This window comes from Varroa jacobsoni, unplaced genomic scaffold, assembly GCF_002532875.2.
Source record: "Varroa jacobsoni isolate VJ856 unplaced genomic scaffold, vjacob_1.0 scaffold_334, whole genome shotgun sequence".
Taxonomy (NCBI): domain Eukaryota; kingdom Metazoa; phylum Arthropoda; class Arachnida; order Mesostigmata; family Varroidae; genus Varroa; species Varroa jacobsoni.
The window spans coordinates 443,760-465,791 of record NW_019213236.1 but is presented as its reverse complement, the minus strand read 5'-3'; the positions used below and the strand labels follow the sequence as shown (position 1 = coordinate 465,791).

Sequence of the window (22,032 nt, the reverse complement as noted above, 5' to 3'; positions counted from 1 at the left end):
AGTATCAAACAATCTCAACTCAGTTGTTTATAACGTCCCGCCTTTGCTCATCGAATCTTCTAGGCAGGGATAAAACAGGGGTCCTCGTAACAAATGAAGCGGATTACGCTTCGGCGACCCTTTTGATGAAGCTATGTATCATTCAAGAGACAAGACATAAACCTTGTTTCACGCGCCTGACTGTCAGAGGTCAAGTTGTTCTGCACATAGTCCACTCGGTACCCGCGACACTCGTGACCCACACGGAGTTGGCGAGTTCCTTATTGAAGAAAGACCTTCTTATGATTCTTCACTTACAACCATTCCTCGATAGCTAGGCTTCAGGGGACACGGCATTTCATCTATCAGTTCAGTCCCATCCTCCTTTAGCTGTAATAGTTGCATTAATCGTAGTCACTTAGAGTTAGGATCGACGAGACCCAAGCCGAATTGGAACTCTTCGGTAGCATCGACATTCGAGGCGTGGGCCAAGCCCGCTTCATTGGCCCTTTTGAGTAGATAATTTCGAGGCAAGCATTCTACCGTACAGTTCCTAATGCAGCAGGATCGACAAAAAACAACTTTGTAGTGAAGCAGCACTCTCCTTTCAATCCCGAAGTCGATACACGCTGACTGCTAAAGCATCTGAGGGCGGGTGTCGTGGAGTCCGAGTTAGGACGCCCCCTTCACGACCGCCTCCGCTCGACTGAGAGGTCAATAGAAGCGCAAGTGGTAATTGGCTCTGTGATCAGCATTTGGCTTGTCTCTAAGAGTCCGTGGAACTCTACGGTTCAAGAAACCTATCTTTTTTCTCCCACCTTTTTTTCAAGGCTCCCTTTTTTGGCTAACCGCCTCCTCAGAAAGCTTATGGTAGAGGCCGTGGAGTTGGCACAGGCCAAATAGAGAAGACCATGCACTTAAGACAGCCCGTGTTCCTTTCATTGCTCCTCTTCGGTGGCGAAAGGCAAGGCGCCCAATGTACTGAACGATCCGTTGTTGGTTTAGTGGACAAGCGCTTGCCAAAAAGGACAAAGGCAGCGTAAACGTCATCCAAGACTTCTTTCGGAACGTCGAGAGTAGTGGCTGGAAGTGCAGCCATCTCGTATAAACTGCTAGAGGAGCAGCCCTAGGCGGCGCCGGCTACTGTGATATCTGAGCAGTTTCAACAACGACAAAGCCTGATGACAAACCCCGTTGGACTTCAACGTTTCTGATGATTCTGCGTTCTGCAGTGTTTGCTGGAGACGGCGCCAAGCATCTCCGACAATCTTCTGCCTTTTCCGGATCTCCCCCTTTCACCCTCATTTCTCTCTTTCTGTCTGTCTTATCTATGTTTGGCTGCTTTACAATATATTGTTCACATTTCTTTGTAGGGTTCGACAGTTCGTCCCTAATTCGGTCCTTTTCGTAGTCTCTGCTGCCGCCTGTTGTTCGTCCCTCGTATGTGTTCCACGCTAGAACTTCGAGTTCTATTAGTGAAGTGAGCAAATGAAGGAAAGAGCAAGTTTTCTGCAGACCACTTGCTGGCAGAAGAGTAAACAGTAGCAGAAGCGATACTGCTCGTACTAGATGTCCAAGGGTTGTTTCTCAACCGCTCTGTCCCCGAGCCTGTTTCCACGGGCGTTATCAACCGCCCTTCTCCAAATCGCTAGATCAGATAGAGGAAAGCCCTTGATCCGCCCTTGCTATCCTCACCGTTCCGCGAAATAAAACAGCGAACGGAGGTTAGGCCAGTTCAAGCAACGTGAGAAGACTGGCGGAGTTGCGAGGCGCCTGATGTCCCTTCTGCAGCAGCCAAACGGACCGACTGACTATCTGTGACCTGTTGGCCAGCCACGTACCTCGGCCATTCTCATCATAAGCTCTGACTCCTGCCACTAGGAATCTAAGCACTCCCACTGTTAGCACCACGACCACCATCTTTAGCAGTGAAAGCTCTTCTAGCCAGTTTGTCTTTTCATATTGCTTAAACCACCTCAAGCCCTCTTCCCTCCTCTTTCGCAAACGACTCATCCTATCCGTTGCTGCTGCACGCCCTTTCCGCTCTCATCAGAAGCTTTCGTCTATTTCTAAGGAGCCGTCATCTATGGGTGACCGGTCATCAGGCAACGGACCGTTGGGCCCCATTTCTTTGTCTATCCGAAAACGGCTGAGCCGAAACTTGCCGCTTCAACCCTCAGATATATCCTATCCCCGTATATCCGTTGTGTCTTACTCAACGACGGCTCAGAACGACTGAGGCATAGCAGCAGCCGAACACTGTCATCCATCGTCTGCCTCCTAGTAGAGCCTTGCTCCTCCTCAAAACCTTCATAGCCTGCATCTACCCCAACGAAATATGACCCCCTACTCCTCTCGTAAGCTCCGTTGGCCTACTCATTTCTTGGTGTGGCCAGACTCCTGCAGCTCTATTTCATTGCACCGTTGGAGTATTTCTATCCGTTCCAGCCGTGTCCTGTTTCAGCTGGCCTGGGCATTGTTCATTCGTCTAGCCCTCTTTGCCCCTTGTAAACATTCGATTTCGATTTGACTGAAGGAAAAGAAAAGGGAAGACGACCTGGCCCCAATCAAACCGGGCCGGTACGTCGACAGCCTGCCGATTCTTTACTAGACAGTTGCTAAGAAGCTTGTGCTTTTGCCGCCATTGTTCCTATACGAGTATGTATTCCAATCATCTGTTGCTTCTCTGGCGGCTGCTATTAACGCGGCCATCCTCGTTTGGGTTTCCTCAAATGAGGAAGAAAGAAAGCTCCGAAAGGACTCGAAACAGAAAAGAAATCAAACATATAGTACATTTGCCTATTTGTTTGGTTCGCTTTCGGTGTGTGCCGTCTGCTTCCACATACGATTCTTATCCCGTCGGTTCGTGTCTGCCCAAAGTCTCCTATCGAACCAGGGCCGTTTTTTGACACCTAGTTCTTTTTGCCGATGTGGCCACTATATAGGACAATACTGTACGGTTCGAGCGCTACTGGTGCTGGTTTTCAAGTCGCTTCCGGTCGACGCAATTGGGGTGATGTACTTTACGTTTGCTTCAAATAGGCAGCCCCTCTACCACGATTCCCGCCACTTTCCGACCTCGTGATAGTGATCACGTGAACCTCAAAGCGATTAGCCACTGATGTCTTTTTGATAGTACCACTTTTGCGTTTGTCGTGGCTTCTGTCTTTTATCATATTAATATCAGGAGTCTTATTTTTTTGTTATATTTCCTCTTTCAATTGGCTTGGGTCCCCCGCACCGTTATCGGTTTGTTAGCAATAATAGAACTACGACATCATCTAGGTAAGCTGTGTCTGGAAAGCGGCAGCTGGTGCCATTTGCGAACCTAAAATATAACTCGTTTACCTGTCTTCTGGGCAGCCTTTGACTAAAGGGCGGCAATATTTCGAGACAGCCATCCGGACATGATAATGACCCGAACACATCCATCTATATCTTCCATTGCCGTGCTCGTGTCCTCTTCAGTGCTTTCTTAATGTCTTCTGTAAATCGGACAACGGCGAGCGTTGGTCGAGTGATTACGTTTATAAGTGACTGCAGATTATAACTTTGATATCTTGAGTTCCTCGCTACCCATAGAAGATGAGGCGGTCAATAAAACGACGCACCTTTCGGTAAAGTGTTTGTAGCTTTGAACAGATCCTTTACTCTCAGATTAAACATTTGGCCGGCCATCAGTCCTTTGAGGTAATCATCTTAGGGCTTTAATGAACCCACAGTCCATTTTCCTAGGCATGTTCTTCCCATACGTAACAATGACGACAGCAGAAACCTATTCAGCATCGATCCTATGACACACATCAGTATGACGGCAAATAAAGTAGCGTAGCCAATGATATTACCGGCCTGAGGTCACAGGACAGCCAGCCACATGTTGTATATTGCTCCTGATACTTGCTTGACTGTAATATTTAGTCTTGGCTGTCCCTTGATTGATGACAGCGATCACCTTCACAATTAAGTTGAATAGATCATCACTTAAAAATGGACAAGTGGAAGACGATAAAGCTGATCTAAGGCTACTTTGTATTGGTACGCATTAGACGGCATCTAGCGAAAGCGGGTAGGGACAAGAGAGAGAAACCGGATATTCGCCTAAAGCAGGCGATACGAAAGCACAAGTGACGTGTCTGCAATGTCGTTCGAAGCGCGTTCCTACCATCAGGTACGTTATCAGAATACCATATCCACTAATACTGATGGCCCTCAAGACGCTGTTGTCGTCGGTCGCTTAAAAAAAGGATTCAGAGTCACTCACATTTCAGGCGGACCCTATTGGTACTGTCGTTCTTTGTGGACCGCCCTTTGCCTTTTTTCTCATCCCTCATTTACCGTACTTATTGCATAGTGTAGTTTTTATTGTAACACAGCCACAGTGTATTCCAAAGGTAGGTATGCACCAGTGAACACAAACACAAATCAGCTAAGACAACCCTATGTTCACGCATGCAAACACAGAGATCTATGTATATGTTACCCTTTCTTATACACCCTCGATGTCCACAGATTTAGTCGCTGGTAATGCTTCTTCGGGTTTCTTTATTAAACCAGGTGCTATTACAGATACGTGAACATATGAGGGAGGTGACTCTATCTCGGACGGTTCCCACTAATCTATTCATATTTAATTAGTAAGGGTTATCGAGGTGCTGGACATTGGAGCATGCCCGGGCAGGCTCAGGCATAGGCAGCGGTAAAACATGTCAGGCCAAGACCCAGAGTTTTTCATCATTGCATCCGTGTTGGGATTCATGCACACATGGGAGGGGAAGCTTTTTTGCAGTCACTCTTGGTCGAATTTGTTTTGCTAGATAAGTAAAAAGTATAGGTGGCTTAGGTAACGAATGAAAATACACACATCTTGGTGCGTGCTTGTATATGTAGTCTGCTGCGTCATGCCCTCCCCTTCTTGGCCTTTTACTTGCGTCCACCCCTAGCCCTGGTACCCTTTGACTAGTGTAGTAGTGCAAGTAGAGGTATTCGTTGAGAATACATACGAAACTGAAACGCGGCCAGCGCGCCAACACCGTAGTTGTATTTGTCCAAGTGCAATTTTAACCGACCGACTGGCCAGCTTAGCGGCAGGCCAACTGCCTATCTGTCCCTCTGACTGTCCCTTGCCGCGTGATCGCACATCCTCCAACTGCCATCAGTGTTTTCGCCTTTTATAACGTCGGCCGAATTCTCTCTTTATAGCTTTCGCCTTGGCAAACGCGGCGCTGCAATCACATCAGGATGGTGGGGTCGCATCAGCGCAGACGGGCAGAGAAAGAGTGAGAGGAAAAAGCGAGCACCGAGAACGAGTCGACTCGTGTCGACTTGATTCGGGTCTAGCCTTCACTGCTACTAGGCCGAGTCGCTGAGTTCTTAGCAGGAGCCATGCTCTTCATTAATCTCCAATAATGCATTCATCAGATGATCGGGTCAGCAAGTCTTCCTTCATGAGTCCTTCACTTCATACGCGCTGTCCTTTCTATTCGCTGCAAAAGCAATACATGCGGACAGAACTCAAGCAAAGAGAGAAAGAAAACGAGGGAAAACGAAGATGTACAGCAGAGTAAAAGGAAAAGTAGTAGAGAAAGCATCGTTGCCGAGGGATCCAGCAGCATCAAAGAAGACGGCACACCGGAATCACGTTGGAGGATTAGTGGAAGCGTGAGCTAGGCAGTGAGCGATACTAACGTTGCTACCAATCTAAGACTATTACTATTATTAATACTCCCAATGCTTCCACTGGCTGTCCAAGGCCTTCAGATTCGTGGTGCTGCCTATTGCGGACGGGTTGTGCTATTACCCGACCGAGGATGAAGGCTACGTACCACTAACTGGTGTCCAAATGCCAAAACTAATTCGATATCACTGTTCAAAGCCACAATATCCTGCAAGAGCAGAGTCTTTGACCAGTACTACGATGTTTCTGAACCAACCTATAAGGAGTCCCGTACACGTGGGCAAAGTTCTATACCCCCCCCCCCCCCAAACGGCAAGGGCTTATATCATGTGAACTACGTATTGGTCTGTCTACAACAGACCCCGTTGCCCTTGGTCGAGGATTGCTCGATACAGGGGGTGTTCTACTATATCCCTGGTGAAGCACACTAGTATTAGCTTAACGAGATATATGTCACCTTAGTGGTTGATATTTATCGGAAACGGATCTATCTGTTGGGCAAGTGAGGTTCTGAGGGAAGTGCAGAAACGGCTATGTTGCCACCATCAGGCGAGGCGACGTTGGCTTTCAGTTCGACGGCAGCGAGCTATGTTAAAGATGGTTGGTATGTCACGTATGCGAGTGAACGCTCAGACTACGAACGTCAACAGAGACATCGTGTATCCAAGCTTCAGGCCGAAAGACTGGTTAGTCTCTTATTGCATGCAGAGGAGGTGAACAGAGTCACAGAAGGGAAGAACTTAGGTAACAACAGCGCGATTACCACCTGTCAATACTCATTTAGGAGGACACTTCGGATATCCAGCCACCCAGCCGTTGCGTGCACACATTTCTATGCCGAACCACGAAGTCCTAAACGTATTAGAAATAGACGATACTCAACGAGCACATAATGATGCAACTTCAATTGAAAGCCGGAACTTTCGACTAACAGGAAAGTTTATAAGGAAGCAGATATAAAAACATATGTTTGATTATAAAAGTCATGATAGTGTGTTTTTGATTACTGTTGATCACTCTTCTTTCCGTCGTTCCACCCTAAAGAAACAGGAGCCAGGCAATGGTGTGCGGTAATCAACTATGGCCTTATAGCGCATACGTTCTTGTTGTCCCTCTATATTGTTGTGATATGTATTAATATTTAGTCAGTACTATGTACTCTACTCGCTGCTGCTGTAATGACGCGCCGGATGAAGGCGTAACTGTGACGACCTAGTGCGTTATAATACGTCATAATAACAATGGCAGCGAGAAGGGTTGACAAAAAAGATCCAACATTTTGCCGCCTGCTAAACAGCTTTGGATAAGATAGTTTATGTACATATAATCGTTTCCTCCCTCTCCGACTTATTTCTAAATGTGAACCGTAGCCTAACTGATCTATCAAGCGCGCTAATGTATTATTTGCTTATTTCTGTTCATGCAACGGAAGGGCATGTTTCAGTTAATCTGACTCCGCTATAATTTTCATTTTGTTAAACATCGATTTAAGTAAAAAAGGTTTGTCATTCAGGTACGTGCAGGCACTTGTCCTCTTGTTAGTTCCTCTTTTGAGAATAGCTAAGGCGACGTTAAAGAGATGCTTTCGGATATTGGTTTATTGCTTTGCAATAACGCAAGCGCTAACTATAGGAATTTACGTGCTGGTAGGCTTTTCAAGTTGTGCTTAATTCATTAGTAACTGCTACAAAACGAACAATTTTATTTAGTTCTTACAACGGTTAGTGGCAATGCAAGCGGAACGACACGGCTTTTGAGAATATAGTTTTATTGAAAATGGCATTTCATAAGTTTAGTTAGAAACTTATAGAGACTTCCGAATGGTTTATCTGTTGATTTCACTGATCTTTCTCCTTTTATTTATAGGATACTTTTAACCTTGATTCATCATCTGCAATATTTTGCGTTTACCTAGAAGGTTTCTTGTCAGGTAAACAATATATCTTCGGATCACGAATTAGGCTATAGAAATAATAGATGTTACCAATACCATAGGTGTCTTTTATTGAATTTTAACAGAATCACAATTATATTAATTTCAGCGTAAAAATGAATTTTTCTTTGTTGCAGGTAGCAGCCGGGAGCAAAATGTTGCGTTAAGATATAGTGATGATAGTAGATGTAGTGTTAATGCCCTTACAATTAGAAACCATAATACACCATAAGATTATCTTATAGTATCAATATATAAACGTTTTTTAGAATCCATATGTGCAAATTAAAGATACCAAGATTTATATTTTCATCTTTATGGACAATGTACCGGTGGAGGCTTTTAAAAATGTTAAATATTAATGGTAAAATAGTCAATAATAACAAAAATAATTAAAAATATTTTCACGTTCAACGTTATTATCACTTTTGTGATAACACGCAGTGTAATTTTTAGGACCCTCAAAGTAACGATTCAATCAAATCATAAACAGATACAGCAGCGTTAGATAAACTGAGGATGAAAATGCGTCCTCAACAGACGCTAATTTTAGCTTAAAAAAAAAAGTGGGATTTTTTTCTTAATAAGCACATTGTACTTATTGGTCGTTTTTGGTTATTTACAGTAAAAACAAAAAGCCCCTTTATGAGTTATTCATTCACCTATTAGACTTTGTACGTGCACCATTTTAATAACTAGCTATCAGTGTAATTTAGGGGAACTTGTCCTATCCCATTTGAAAATTCTATAATAAATAACTAGGAAGCAAGGCCAAACGTTCTACAAACAGATCACCTTTTTGCAAGATTCCAGTGCTTTCTCCTCCTTGGCCCCAGTTTGACGGGCAACTTTGGCGAGTTGCATTGTAGACAAAATTAACTGCATTGTGCCACAGATCAAGCATGAGCAGCCGTCAATATCACGGATGATGGCCTAACGAAAAAGAAGTGAGGCTGGCCCGATGTGTATTGCTTACGCATATATCCAGTATGTGGTTCAGAGAAGAACGGCAGCTTAAGGCCACTGTGGTGACACAAGCCCAGTCAATAATGAACCATCCCTATTACGTTAGCTATTGGAAGGTACAGCCGTCTCTTCTTTTTCCGACTACGTAACAGATACACGCGGACTAACGGCAGGGAGCAGTGAGAGGTAACAGAGAAAAAAACAGGATGCAATTATGAGAAAAAGACCTAAGCATACGAAACTCGTCAGCGAGCTATGTTCTCACCTTCACAAGGACCAAGTCGATCAGGAAGCCTCAAACACACATTTATTCATTCGATAACGCCCTTTTTGGTTGCTCAGCAGCGATCGCATATTCTCATAAAAAGTCCAACTGCGATTGATATTTAGAGCAATGACGACATCCAGAAGCCGTTTACTAACATCCTTAAATGTCGATTGCCGACGAGGAGCTTATTTAACGGGAATCTGGTCTGAAAAGCAAAAAGGCCAAAGGATCATTTGCACACCATAACGGGAGATTATAAAATAGCTGGGTTGATATTGACCGACCAATAGCGGCTGCCATCGAAGGCCGCTGTATGGTCTGTGGCGGAACCTGTTCAATTGGATGGTGGCGACCAAAGCTCTAGTGAAGTAGAAAAAGTTAGCTAACCCTAAGAGCTAAGAAGAAAATAGGACCTACGTGATATTTTTGTTTTTGTATGAATGTATACTGAAAGCAGTAGTTTTCAGTATACATTGTTCCGTGGTGACTCTGCAGCATTTTTTGCAACGGTACTTTATTAGATTTGTTTCCGCAGATTGTCACCGGATGGCCGAAATGAAGGAATCGGAAGAAATCCTTCGATTACTTCCTTGCCGTTTACGGAGGTGCGGCAGGTGGAAAGACGGCAGAACGGGGGCTGCTCTAGAAGAAGGGGAGCAAAAAGCGGAAAAAAAGATGCATACAACGTAACGTGTCAATTCAGTGGATGCCACAGCTTCTCTATGATCTCTCTGCCTTCGCTAGCTGAACTAAGGGTTTCAGGGATGTGTCTCTAATTAGAGTTCTCAAACCGGGCATTTAATATCATATGAGTTCGTATTCGATTAAGTGTATTTTACGTAATCGTTTATACCATGCGTAACCGGCTAAGCTACTGACGTTTGATGGATTACGCCAGTGAAGCTTGAATTCATATCGCAAAAGTGATAGAGGACATGAAGAAGTTCGTTTGAGTGTTTGCAAAAGTCGGTGCATTGAACGGGGTATAAATTTGCGAGTGTTTAATACCTACATCTATTATGCACATACAATTAATTTTGTATAGAGTTTTAGAAGGTTGAGAGCTAGTGCATTATGCAGACCGGACTCTACTGCTAGGCTACTTATCTAGCACTATGGGACTTCCGAAACTTTGGATTCTGTATGGTTGGCTATCGCTTTCGAACTTACTCTAATAGCACTTCAAACGAAAGCTATAGAATTTTTATCTCTGCATTGCCTATGATCGCCCACCCTAAGATGTACTAAGAGCAAGTTGCGGAACTCCTCATTGTACAATGCCATACAAGGCCTGTTAATAAATGGATCATTATACGGACAGGGGGCTACAATCTGCAGCTAGAGGATTGGAAGAGCTGTTTACATTGTCTTACACGAAAACATACTATGGCTTTCATTTGCGCAGTTGTCTTTTTTCGAAGTCTGGGATCCTCGAACATGCGAGAATGCCAAACATTGAAAATAGGCAAGAGCATTTTAGCAACACTTACAATAGACGCGAATACGTCATGTGACTAGAAGAAACAGCCTTACAGTTTAAGTGGTGCGCAAGAAGACCCTATGACAATTTGGTCTATTTAGCCTCAAATTAACTCGATCAAATGGGACTATTTACATTTCTGCATAATGTCAGTAAGTGATTATCCAGTCATGTTACAATCGTTGCAGAATTCCGAAAAGTACACGTAATAGAGCTGCCACGGGAACAAGAAGCAGGGCGTCAGCATAAGAAGCCACTAGGAAAAAAAAGCAGTGAACAGTTCCTCGTTTCCCACGAGGGTACGTCGTCGAGACATCAAATAATCGATGATAGAGTTCTGTCGCAACCAAATGGGTGAATTAACGTCAAGATCCCACCTTGTGTACAACCTGAAAGTAGATTACAGAAGCTGAATGTGCTTATTCGGCGTTCCTATGGCGCTCACCGTGGTACCGTGATTGCCCATTTAACAACTTGGAACGTGTGGGTCTATTATGCCAGAAACATTACACTGTTTCAATGATCCTTCTTGATCAAATGTCAACTGTTAAATACACGCAATCGTTGTTATGTCACATCTCATTTTTCTAATCGAGACTGTTTTACCTTAAACGATGCCCCACAGAGCACAAACGTGTATCTAGTGATATAATTCCCATCAACGTATTTAGACCCAAGTGCGCATATGGGTTCTGATGACATGGATAAATAATGATGATGCCTCTGAACATTCGAGTACATTAAAGTATGATGGCAAGGCGAGAAAGTTCAGTTGGCTTACAAAAAATTATTAGCCCTACTGAGATAATTTTCCTGTCAGGAATTACAGACGATTTATTAACCAAAAAAGCATAGAATTTTAGTCTAGTAAAGCAGCCCCAAGGAATATAGTTGAAGCCAGTGAGACCGCCACCCCTCAGTTAACCTTTTAATCATAAGAGTTCTAAGATCTTTTGTTTACCTAAACGCCGCATATGCCGTAGTAATTTAAGTCAGAAAACTTTCGGAGGTTGAAAGGCAAAAATAATATACGATGTTGTGAATACTAGCTTGTCAAGCCCACGGGAACGCTTGTTACATTACGTTATCATCGTGGTCTATGGCCTGGAAAAACTTCGGGCTAATTTGTAGCAAAGTTGAATTTCAGAACAGTGCAAGCAGACATGCGACTTTTTTTATGTTAAAGTTATTCCCGATATTGGTGTAACGTGTTGTTTTGGTTAAACACAAATTCTATCGCGCTGTAATAGGAGGCAAGAATTGCTGGCTTTTATATGTCTGATTTTGTGACAGCTTTTGCAATATCGATAGCTATACTTTGACATAATAGTCTTACTTCGTTATAGACTAGAATAGTTACATGACGAAACTTGCAGTGGCCCAATTTGCCAATGTGTAATGGCTGCGGTGCGTTACTTCTGGGCTAATACACAAACTCATCAAAAAAACGGAAGGTACAGCACACAACCAAGAATTTTGCAAAATCAGACAAAATCCTTCACAGATGCCAGTATACAGGATATAAAATAGTTACGAAGGAAGAAGATCTAGTGCTCTCGTGTATATCAGCTTGATGGCGCCAAGTTATCAAAACTGCTTCGTGTTTCCAGCATCACCGAGCCGGTTGACCGCGTGTTTGAACAATCGACATCGCTTGCTACCCTCATGAACTATGCTATAGTGACGCGAGGTGCTGAGAATGTTCTTCGAGAGCCCATCAATTCCCTATATAACAAATAAATGTCGGAGACGGTCGATTAGGACTGGTGCTGCCATGACACATTCTATGTTCTATAGTGATACCAACACAAGGCGCTCGCTTACCCGTTTGCGGCATAGGCTCTTTCATCAAGATTCCTAAGCGACGACGGTCTAGCCCCACCCTCCCTTCTGGTTCATCCCCATCTGACGAACCCGCGTTCGATTCAGGAGAACAAGCCGCACTTCGGCTACAATGTTTTTCTCGGTTCCACTCGTCCCAGTATCAGTAGTAGCAATAGTATATCGCACGATAGCACAGGCAAACAGCAGGAAAGGCAGCAGGATGAAGTTCCCATTGCCGGCATTGTCACGTCGGCGTCGCTCGTGTTTCGTCCTCAAAAATTCTCTATTCAGACAGGGAGCAAGTGTGCTCGCGGTACAACGCACCGCAACCACTTTTTTAGCCCAATCTCACACGTTGCTTGCCTAACACAGAGCCTCAGCGTGCCGGCTACTAGAGAAAAGCTACAGATCCCGCCCAGTCGAGCCAATATTCAGAGCACACAACGCACAACAACTAACTGACCTGAGTGACAACTCTTCCACTGCCGGCGCCGCCCCGCGGATTCGGATTCAGGACCTCAGGCTCACAGCGGATATTGGTCCCACCTGGCCATAGCCATCTTCTTTCAGTAGCGTGCTCATAGGACAAGCGAACACTAAGATCACACGTGCCGGCTGTAGCCGTCAGCTGAGGATCGAGCCAACACCCACGGTGCCCCCGGCAGCCGCTTGATCGTTTTTCTACGCCTCGCTATTCGCACAAAGTGAGATGGTGTAAAGCAAAAAGGTGCAGACGGATGTATCCTCCAGAAAGGGAAACGGGGCAACGGAGAGAATCAAAGACACACAGGACATAGGCGCCAAGGGAAACTCATCTGTTGTCGCGGCAAGGTTCCGGCAACTTCGGGCGGTCCGCCACCGCCCTTGGTTGAATGCCGATAGTGCTTCACACTCGGACAGCGATTGAGACTTGGTAGCTGCGCCTTGCGCAACAGTGCAGTCCCACGGTCGTACTAGTCTATTTTTATGAAATGATTCAGCAGCCATCGATAATCGATAGGGTTGTAGAGTGAGGATGTATGTGTTGTCCCAATTCGGTTCGCTAGATCGCCTGGTTGGTGAGGCAACTTTCTGCTTACCGGCCTAGCCTTCTTTAGCTTCAGTTGCAAAGGTCTAGCGAGCAAAGGACCTGGACGGTTTCTTCTGTTTTGGCTCGTCCTCCTCTCCTTCTCGACTCCTACAGAGGCCGATGGGGTTTGGCAGATTGGGATCAACCCCATGCGAGAACTTCCCTTCAGATTCCTTTCTAACTTTCTTGGTTAACTACAGCCCCTATGGTCCTGTAGACACAGGCCTCGTCGTACTACAGCTACTATTCTATCCATCCTCCAGTAGTTACACTAACGTCTAAGACGGTAGTTGGAATTCTCCCGGTTGTAAAAACTCCATAGCGACTTCACACATTGTTTTTATACCTAGTATAGTGTAAGTATAAAATATCGCTTGAAAATGTTGTAGTCATGATTGACTTTAACTACTCTTCCATACTATATATTGTGTATGTTTGATTTTTGATGCCAAGAGATTATCGAAATCGTATACATACATTAACATACCGCTAACTTTGAAATCGCCAGTACCTATAAATTAGGCTAGCTCGAACCGGAACGCCTCCTTCGAGAAAGTACACTACGATTAATCGAAGCTTGTCCCGGTAGTTTCAACTGGTAAGTCGATTACATCGTATTTCGGTTCTTCTTTGGCACTCTAAGAGTGCCAAAATCTCGACTAATCTTGTCATTTCTGTTTGTGCCCATTTCGGATAACACCTTGGACGCAAACAATCTTCCCTGGGTGTAAGCATCCTGACTTCCTGTCCCTTCTGCAGAACGTCTGCATTTAATGCGTCATGGCCATTCTTGTTTCGAGTTCAGCATTGTCAATAGTGGGATAGTGATTGACGTATTTACGTCAAATGCAGCGCCATCTTGTTAGTCTTGCGGTGCTAATACAAGTGGAGGCTGGCCGTCTGTTTTGCCTGTGCTTAACAACTGCATATTCTTGCTGAAGATACTGCATGTTCTCTCTCGGTACAACGTCAATGAACCGTTTACCGGATGTGTCTTCATAAATGTATATCAGGCCTCTCTATTTTCGAACTAACTCGGATAGGAGTTGAATTCGAACAAGCTAGCAGCGATAGTAGCAGACTCGCAGGTCTCCAAGCGTTTGCCAAAAACAGTTCTGATCTGAAATTTATCCAGAGCTTATCTAGCAGTGTGTAATTAGCGCATAAGAATAGCCTGTCTACTGACACTTTCAAAATGAAGACGATTAACTCAACTTTGTTAGCTATTGACAGGGGCAGGACATGCAGCCGTTTGCGCCGCGCTTATATAGCCCTAGACATTTAAATATTCATACATTAATGTGAGTTTAGTGCAGAAAAACATGTCTTCATTCTCTTCATGATGTCTACCTATAAAGGCTATGCATAAAAACTTAATTTTAGCGAATATTATGGATAGCGAAAGTCACGTAACTGCAATCACTACATAAAAACAAGGATCAGATTAAAGTAAAATAGCTCTGCTCAACCGAACGTTACGGTTGGATGCGGGAAATACGCTACGGAGTTAATGAGGATATTAGGACAAGCACGCGCCATGGAGACGGCTCGTCAACAACTGGGGTTCCTCTCTTAGGACAAAGTGGTGCAAGATTCTATGCCGTTTGACCTACAGTTCCCGGGAAAAGGCCTTAAGAAAGATTCGAGAGCGCTGATATCGGTAACCGTTGGCTACTTAGCGACAGCGAAGTTTTAGAACTTTTAATGGAAGCATGTAAGCCTGGGTTTGCCTGCAACCCATACATATGCTGCTAACAAACAAACTATCTATTGAGACTCGAACTATATCGAAGTAGGAACATTTGCACTTGGCCTGACAAAAATGGTTCTAGAAAAATCCACAGATACATTTTCTTTCTTTGATATAGTAGAAAAACAGAAACTGATGGCTCTTTTAAGGGGCCGAACACGTGTCATCTACTTTGGTTACCTTGAAACAAAGGCTACGTGGCCTGTACAAGCAACGCCTCGTCAACATCTGCCTGCTATTTGTATAACGAATATAAAAAAAGAATAATATATCTGCCAATTTCTAGAATGCGTTTTTGGCTTAAACTACACTCGCTGGATTTGCAACATCAAATTCGTAGAAAAATATCCCTGCACAACCCTAAACTAAAAGAGATTGTGAGCAAACATAATGAGCGTAACGTTCAATGATGCTTTAATTTGTTTCGCAACTAGTTCAGAGATGTTGTCCGTTTGTTTATCTCAGTTAGGGTCTCCGACATGAACCGTGTCAGATATAAGTAGTAGTACCGATATATTATTAAGCACAAAACTGACACGAACTAAGCAAATTATCAAAAAATACTTTGAGCTAGGGCATAACAAAATTCTAATGGGAACATATTAAAAACATTAATTGCGTTTTAAGTTTAAGCCCTCCGCCTCATAACTTTGAAGATAATTATAACTTCGCATCAACGATTACCGAAGTGCGGTTGCGTGCAGAGTCCTTCATTTAGTGTTTAGAAAGTTACTAATGAACAATATCACAAAAAAACAGCTCTGCCGGTATAGACGAATTCATATTTCGATATAGGCTATATGAGCCTGACAAGGTTCAAACCTTGGTGATAACGATCCTTGGAATTGAGTTGTCTCAAATATCGAAAGGATTGTTAATTTCTTTAGGTACATCGTATCATCCTTGGAAGAAGCAGGCACAACATGTTGGAATCGCGGTACTTTACGTCAATATTATCTTCAGTGCCTGAGAAGCCCAACTTCTGGACTGCGCATGCTATAATATCACTGGCTATCCTCAAACAACATAACAAGCTTCCGTAATAGTGAAATTTGAGGGACTCTGTAGCCAAAAACCATGAGACGCTCCAGCCCAAGATTGCGCCAATGATTAAAGAGCTAGCATGAAACGCTTACGTTTAGGTACCGCTGCTACATGGCTTGCTAAAGGCTGGCTTGCTAAAGGCCAACTTGCCAAAGGCTAGCTGTGTGTCAGTTCATTGAGACAATCGACCGCTTTATTAAGGAGGGTAAAAAATACAGAAAGTCTTTATTGATTACAACGTTACGTGATCCGTCGGCGTAACTAATATTGCATCAAAATGAAATAACAGAAGACGTGCGAAGTGTGACACAGGCAGTAAAAGTGCCCGACCAAAAGAAGTTCGTCGTGACAAAACTCTGCTGTTACGACCCGTTAAGAAAAGAAACGCTTCCTTAAGATAACGATATAAAGGAACACGACGTAAAACAGTGCAAAGAAAAATATACGGGGACAGGCGAAATGAAAAGCAGTGGGAAAGCAAACAAGTGAAAGCAGGCTGTAATGTACTGTTCCTCGTCGGCTCTTACTGCTGCTCTCTGCACAAGGACCAAGGAAAGCGCTACAAAGGACGACTTTGAACTGTTGGGCTGCAAGGACGTCTGCCCGTTAGGTTCAATGTCGTCTCGTTGCTGCCCCTCTAACTTAGCTCTATTTTTTTTTCCAGAGCATTACTCTCAGTGTGTTTCCTCACTTACATCTTCATCTTTGTTCGACTTCTGGGCTCAATTTTCCACCGTTACCCAATACCCTTTCCCTTTGAATGAGAAGTAACAAATCACTTTACCTTAGCAGAACTAAAGTTCATCTGCTCTAGACTCCCAGCGGTCTGCCGTTCACAGTTCAACCGCGGCAATTTCCTCAAAACCTCCGTTATCCCTGCCAGTCACTCGTGCTTCTCTAGCAGCCCACTTCTCGTACAATTACTATCCGAGCAGAGTTTCTGTTGTGCGCGTTCTATTTTTAGTACGCAGAGACGAAAACTCCAGCTGAATTTTTCGGTCTAAGAGAACAACAACCAAAAACTCAGTTAGAGAAAGTAGCGTGTTTAAGAAATGGTGGATAGCTACTGGTTTTCGAAACCTGCTCTATTGCTGTCGGAAGTCTATGCAAGTAGGGCCCGTTCCGGGTCCAATAGCGGCGAAGACAGTATGCATTGGAACTGAAGGGGTTTGCTACGGGCGGCTTCCTTATTTTAGATATTTTGTCAAATATGATGAATGAGTTTCAATTTTCACTTGAGACCGTGCGCTTGCGTAGCCGCTGCTTTTTTGCTGCCATTCCTATTCTTGGCATTCCCGCCCGTCTGTTTTTTCCGTTCTTTTTTCTCCCTCTAATATCTTCTCATGTTTCCAGTCTCGCTTCGTCCATTGTCCTTATAGAACGATGGGGCCATGGGCTAAGCGGGGTCCGATATGTTCCGTAGTGGCAGCGGCAACGCAAGCTTGCATTGTCTGCGCTGCTACTAAGTCGTTGATAGCGGCTGAGCAAAAACGCGATCCAGCTACTAAAAAAAACTGCTGGCAAGTGCATAGACGCACGGGGTGTAGGGCGAGGCAACTTTAGGATCTTGAGCCAATCGTGACATATTGAAAAAGACGTGACCATCTTTCTGTTCGCCAGAAACCGCTGCAGAATGCCTACAGTGGAAAATTAATTAAATCCACATTGAGCGATATCAGCCTACTACAGAAACAAGCGCGACCGAGTTGCTTAGTTTTGCTGCGCTCTGCGCTAATACGTGGGCGTACGATAGAGGAGAAAACGGGAACTTGGACGATGCTTCTGAAAGCGGAGTTGATTCAGCTGTTTATGAGGTACATTCAGAGGTTTTACAGAAAATTTAGCAATAACATTTTAGGAACTTGATTTTCCGGCGAAGAAAAAATTACTACATAAATAATTTCAATGAATCCTTATTTTCCTAGAGGAAGATACATTCACACGTCGTTACTCAGTAATTTTTCAGAAACCCATGTTTTGAACTTCTAAAAAATAGACATTTTGGACATGCATAGAAAATATATTCAAAGATATAATATGGGTGGAAGTTTTCTTACATGGGTTGTTATCAAAAAATACTTGTGACTAGATCTTGCGATTTCTAAGACCACTTACCTGATCGGGTAAATTATTATAGAAGTAGACTCAAAGGATCTTTATTCTGCAATAAAAATCGAAAAGGCACAAAGATAAATTTATTATTAGGAATTTAAATTTGTTTTTTGAAGGCAATGATAAAATAAAGAACTCTTACATAAACGGTTCTCCTCCAATAAGATACCGTCAGCAAAGAGCGTTTTACGAAATTTGAGATTATTTTTACGATTCATCATCCAAATGATAAAACCAGGATTACTCCTGTCCGATTCCAATGAAGAGCGGATACAAACGATAACGCTGTAACAAAGCCTCGCAGAGGTACCTGTAGCAGATAGATATCTGTATATATATATAGCCTTCGCCAATATCCTGTAATAACCAATAATATAGCAAACAGCAATATCCTGTCACGTGTAAGATGTCGTCATCTAGATTACGTGGCATGTGATGCGTTTAGCGTCTGTGTAATGTTGCCCGACCATGTCCGCCCCATACTTTTATGCTTGGTTTGTACACGCAAACCAGTTGAAACCGTTTCACAGCGTTCCTCGTCACTTACAGATCTTTTAATGAGCCAAACTAGACTGAACGAAACGCAAACTTGAAATCGGAGTGAGCAGGCTGTCAGCTCAGCACATCATCGATCCTATTTGACGCGTTGCAGGATGGCTGTGTCTCTCCTCACTTTTGCCATTTCTGCTGTAACTGTTGTACTTTCGTATTCAGCCGTTCGCTTAATAGGCAAAATCCTTGCATCTCCCCGCTTTTCTCTTCGGTACAACGGTCTCATCATGTCGTCGCTGGCCAGCACTGCCACGGCCGTTGCTACACGACCAGTCGTTTATCGCCCGGGCGTTTCGTCCTTCTCATAGGACGCATCCGTTGCCCGTCACTTCCCTTGAACGAACGGCGTAACCTTCCCGAGCACATGTTCGTTCGTCCAGTGACCATTGTATAGGCAGAACTGCTTACACTTCTAGAATCTGTAAACTCTCTCTTGCTATTCCATTCCCGCTACATAATCCCCCCTTTAAAACCGATTTTCAAGACCCCCAGACATATTCGTGGGGGAACAACTGCCTGCAAGCAAGCAATCAGCCAGCCATAGTCACGGGGGCTTCTGTGTCCATTCATTCATTATAACGTTGTCGATCCATTCTGCTGCTTGCATCACGCCTGCTGTCATTACTTTATGACGCCGTGAAGGCTAAAAACTAACTGCGGTGGCCAGGAAGTCGTCGTTTTAAACATGGTGCGTTTGCACGAACCAGCGCGCTAACACGTTTCCGGTGGCACTAACAGCGATGCCGGCAAATCAGCGGACGAATGCAGCGAGAGTAAGACGACTGCGGATACCCGACCGATAAAGGGACGTTCGGTCAACGAAGGCGGCGACGCTTTCCGCATCCGGTAGAAAATGGTAGCTGGTCCCCAACGATTGGAGAGTCTCACACTTCGAGGGCGCCAATACTACGGCTGGTGCTGCCAGTCAAAATGCACAGTAGCAACTGGAACAGCAGCAAATTTTAAAACTCACAGAGCAGTTGCTGCTGTTACCGTTTAGGGAGGTTCTGGGGAATTGTCCTCGACTAGTTCCCCACTGTGACGCTAGCTGTGTCGCGTTAAGCCCCGACCAGCGAGCTAGTGAGACTCTGCGATTGAATGGCCAAGAGCCGCAAGCTAGAGTCCCCAAGACAAGACGTTTGCCGTGTCTTTTGCCGGATGTTCCGCCTTCGCTCTCTCGGATTCTCTATTCTGTTGAGATTTTAGTACCGATGCTACCGCCTATCGGTACCCGTTCGCTAAGCCTGGCCTTCACACGACCTTCTTTTACTGTCCTTATCATTTTGCGTTTTGTTTTAGTTGTCTAAAGATAGAAGAGCATCGTTATCATAATCCGTCTCACGGTAAAGGAGGGGATTGTGCAAAGTGAGAACTGCTTATTTTCACGAAAATGTAGATATCGTATATGCGGGCCGGCCCGGCGCAGAGCTGCCAGTGTTCACGGACGCTGAAGAGCTTCCTTTTCTTGCTATTTATCTCACTCGTCGTTTTTCGCGCCTGTCCTTTCTTTCTTTAGCCGTTCGCACAGGAACGGCTAAAGAAGTTGATGCCTGCCCTTCCGCGATACTCACATCTCGAGTGAAATCCAAGTGAACTGAGCCGTCAGTTTCAGTCGATTGCTGAACCCCCGCGCTGCTTTCAAGCCTCGGTTATGTTGCCGACTTCAGAGCTTTTCCGGGATCCCTACGGATCCTAACAACTGTTGGTCGACCAGTCCTTTTTGTTAGATCTTGCGCTTCTGCTCTGTCTGTTTGTTTCCTTTTATTTCTAAAACAGACGCATCCATACTCCGTGCGTTTGCTTCAGCCAGACTTAAGGGAACGTGTTCCTCGTTGGCACCCATGAAGCCACTTGCCTGCTACAGCTAAGATTCACTCATTCTCATATTGCTCCACGTTTAAAGTGCATGGTTCAGTATCGCTTTTGCGCAAGAAGTCGAGTTGGGTGAAACACAAAATTCTGCTCATCGTTTCTGATGCGTCGAGAGTTGATCGTCGTTGAAAGCGACGTTTCCCTTTGTGAGATGCTGACAATGACACACCAGCCACTACGATCTGTGATCTCAGCGGAGCTTCAGGATAAGCTAAAATGACTTGGTCAATGGAAAAACCTCTGCGAGAATATCCACAGTAGAAAGACCGGGAGAATCGTAGGGAACAATGCAAGTATATTTACTATCTTGGACAGCCAGCTCAACAGTAGCTGATAAAAATGCACCAAAAGTCCACTATCCGATCTAGCCTTTCGCAAACTGAGCTCTCGCATTAGGTGAGCAGAGGGTTCTAACTACAGCGTCGAGAAAGTGTAGGAACTGAGATAAAACCGTAGAGGGTTAAAAAGAGCATATTCGTCCCAACAGCGCATTTGTTGATATTTGTTGTGTACAGTTGTTGTAGATGCCTAAAGTAAGCCAGAGCAGATCAGAGCAACTGAAGGGTAGCATGCACAGAATACATCATATTTCAGTTACCTTGGTTTGAAATCGAATTGATTAAATCCGTTTCCACAGTACGAGATAGACGAACGCCTGGAGTTGAGTGTCTTCGGGATCGGGAGCATATCGATGAGCATTATATCAGGAAGGTAAATTGCTCGTTTCGCCTTTGTTTATTACCAGTACTACTACCATAATCTTAAGTGTATAAATGGGTAATTTATCACCATTCGCAGTTATAGGATTAGAAGTCAGCGCTACCAACGTAAAGCCCTTAACGCTGACTTACTGTTAACGTTGATGGATAGAAACTAATGTCAATAACACCAACAGGAGAGCAGGCAGGCTCAGGGTTCACTGCTAGCCTAAACGAGCGATAAAAGATACTGTACGACTGACTGCACTCTCGGCAACAAGTAAATGTTATAAGCATAATTAGCCAAAGTGAGCGCCCGCGAATCGCACTCCGTCTGCTGCCGGTCTGTTCCTTTCAGTCCGGTTGCTAGTTGGCCAAACATGAGCTTTAATGGCGGCTACCTCAGCGCGAATCCGAACAGGAGGCTGCAATGCCGGGGTAAGTGGTAAGGGTGAAACAAAGAACGCAAGTGAATGAGAGAAGGGAGGTAGACGCTTGCTTCTGATCAAGTTCTGAGGCATCGAGTTGCCATCGGCTGGGTCGCTGTTATTGGTTTCGGTTGAATTTCAGAGGCAGAAGCTGGCTCAATGTGCGGTACACTCGATGGGTCCTATGAACGACGCTCAGCGGCAGCGATGCCATATGTGGTAGGGGCTTTCTACGTTGGCTAGAAGAATCTCGCTCAAGAGCTCGTGCGTGCGTCGAAGACTCCCCAGAGATTTTTGCTTGGGAGTTCAACAAGTACTCCGCAAGTTCTACTGCTGAAAGTACTCATTTCTTCCATTGGCTCTAGCCCTGCATCGACTCTCTA

At 44.5% G+C, this 22,032-nt stretch overlaps 1 long non-coding RNA gene across 1 annotated transcript; it reads right to left on the bottom strand.

Annotated features, from left to right (window-relative positions):
* Nucleotides 1-8,843: 8,843 nt before the first annotated feature.
* Nucleotides 8,844-17,741, bottom strand: LOC147753634 (uncharacterized). Its single transcript, XR_015310595.1, has 4 exons — nucleotides 16,772-17,741; nucleotides 10,436-10,689; nucleotides 9,238-9,462; nucleotides 8,844-9,025 (listed from the first exon to the last, which is right to left on the bottom strand). It is a non-coding gene; the product is annotated as an uncharacterized LOC147753634 (long non-coding RNA).
* Between the last annotated feature and the right edge of the window lie 4,291 nt (nucleotides 17,742-22,032).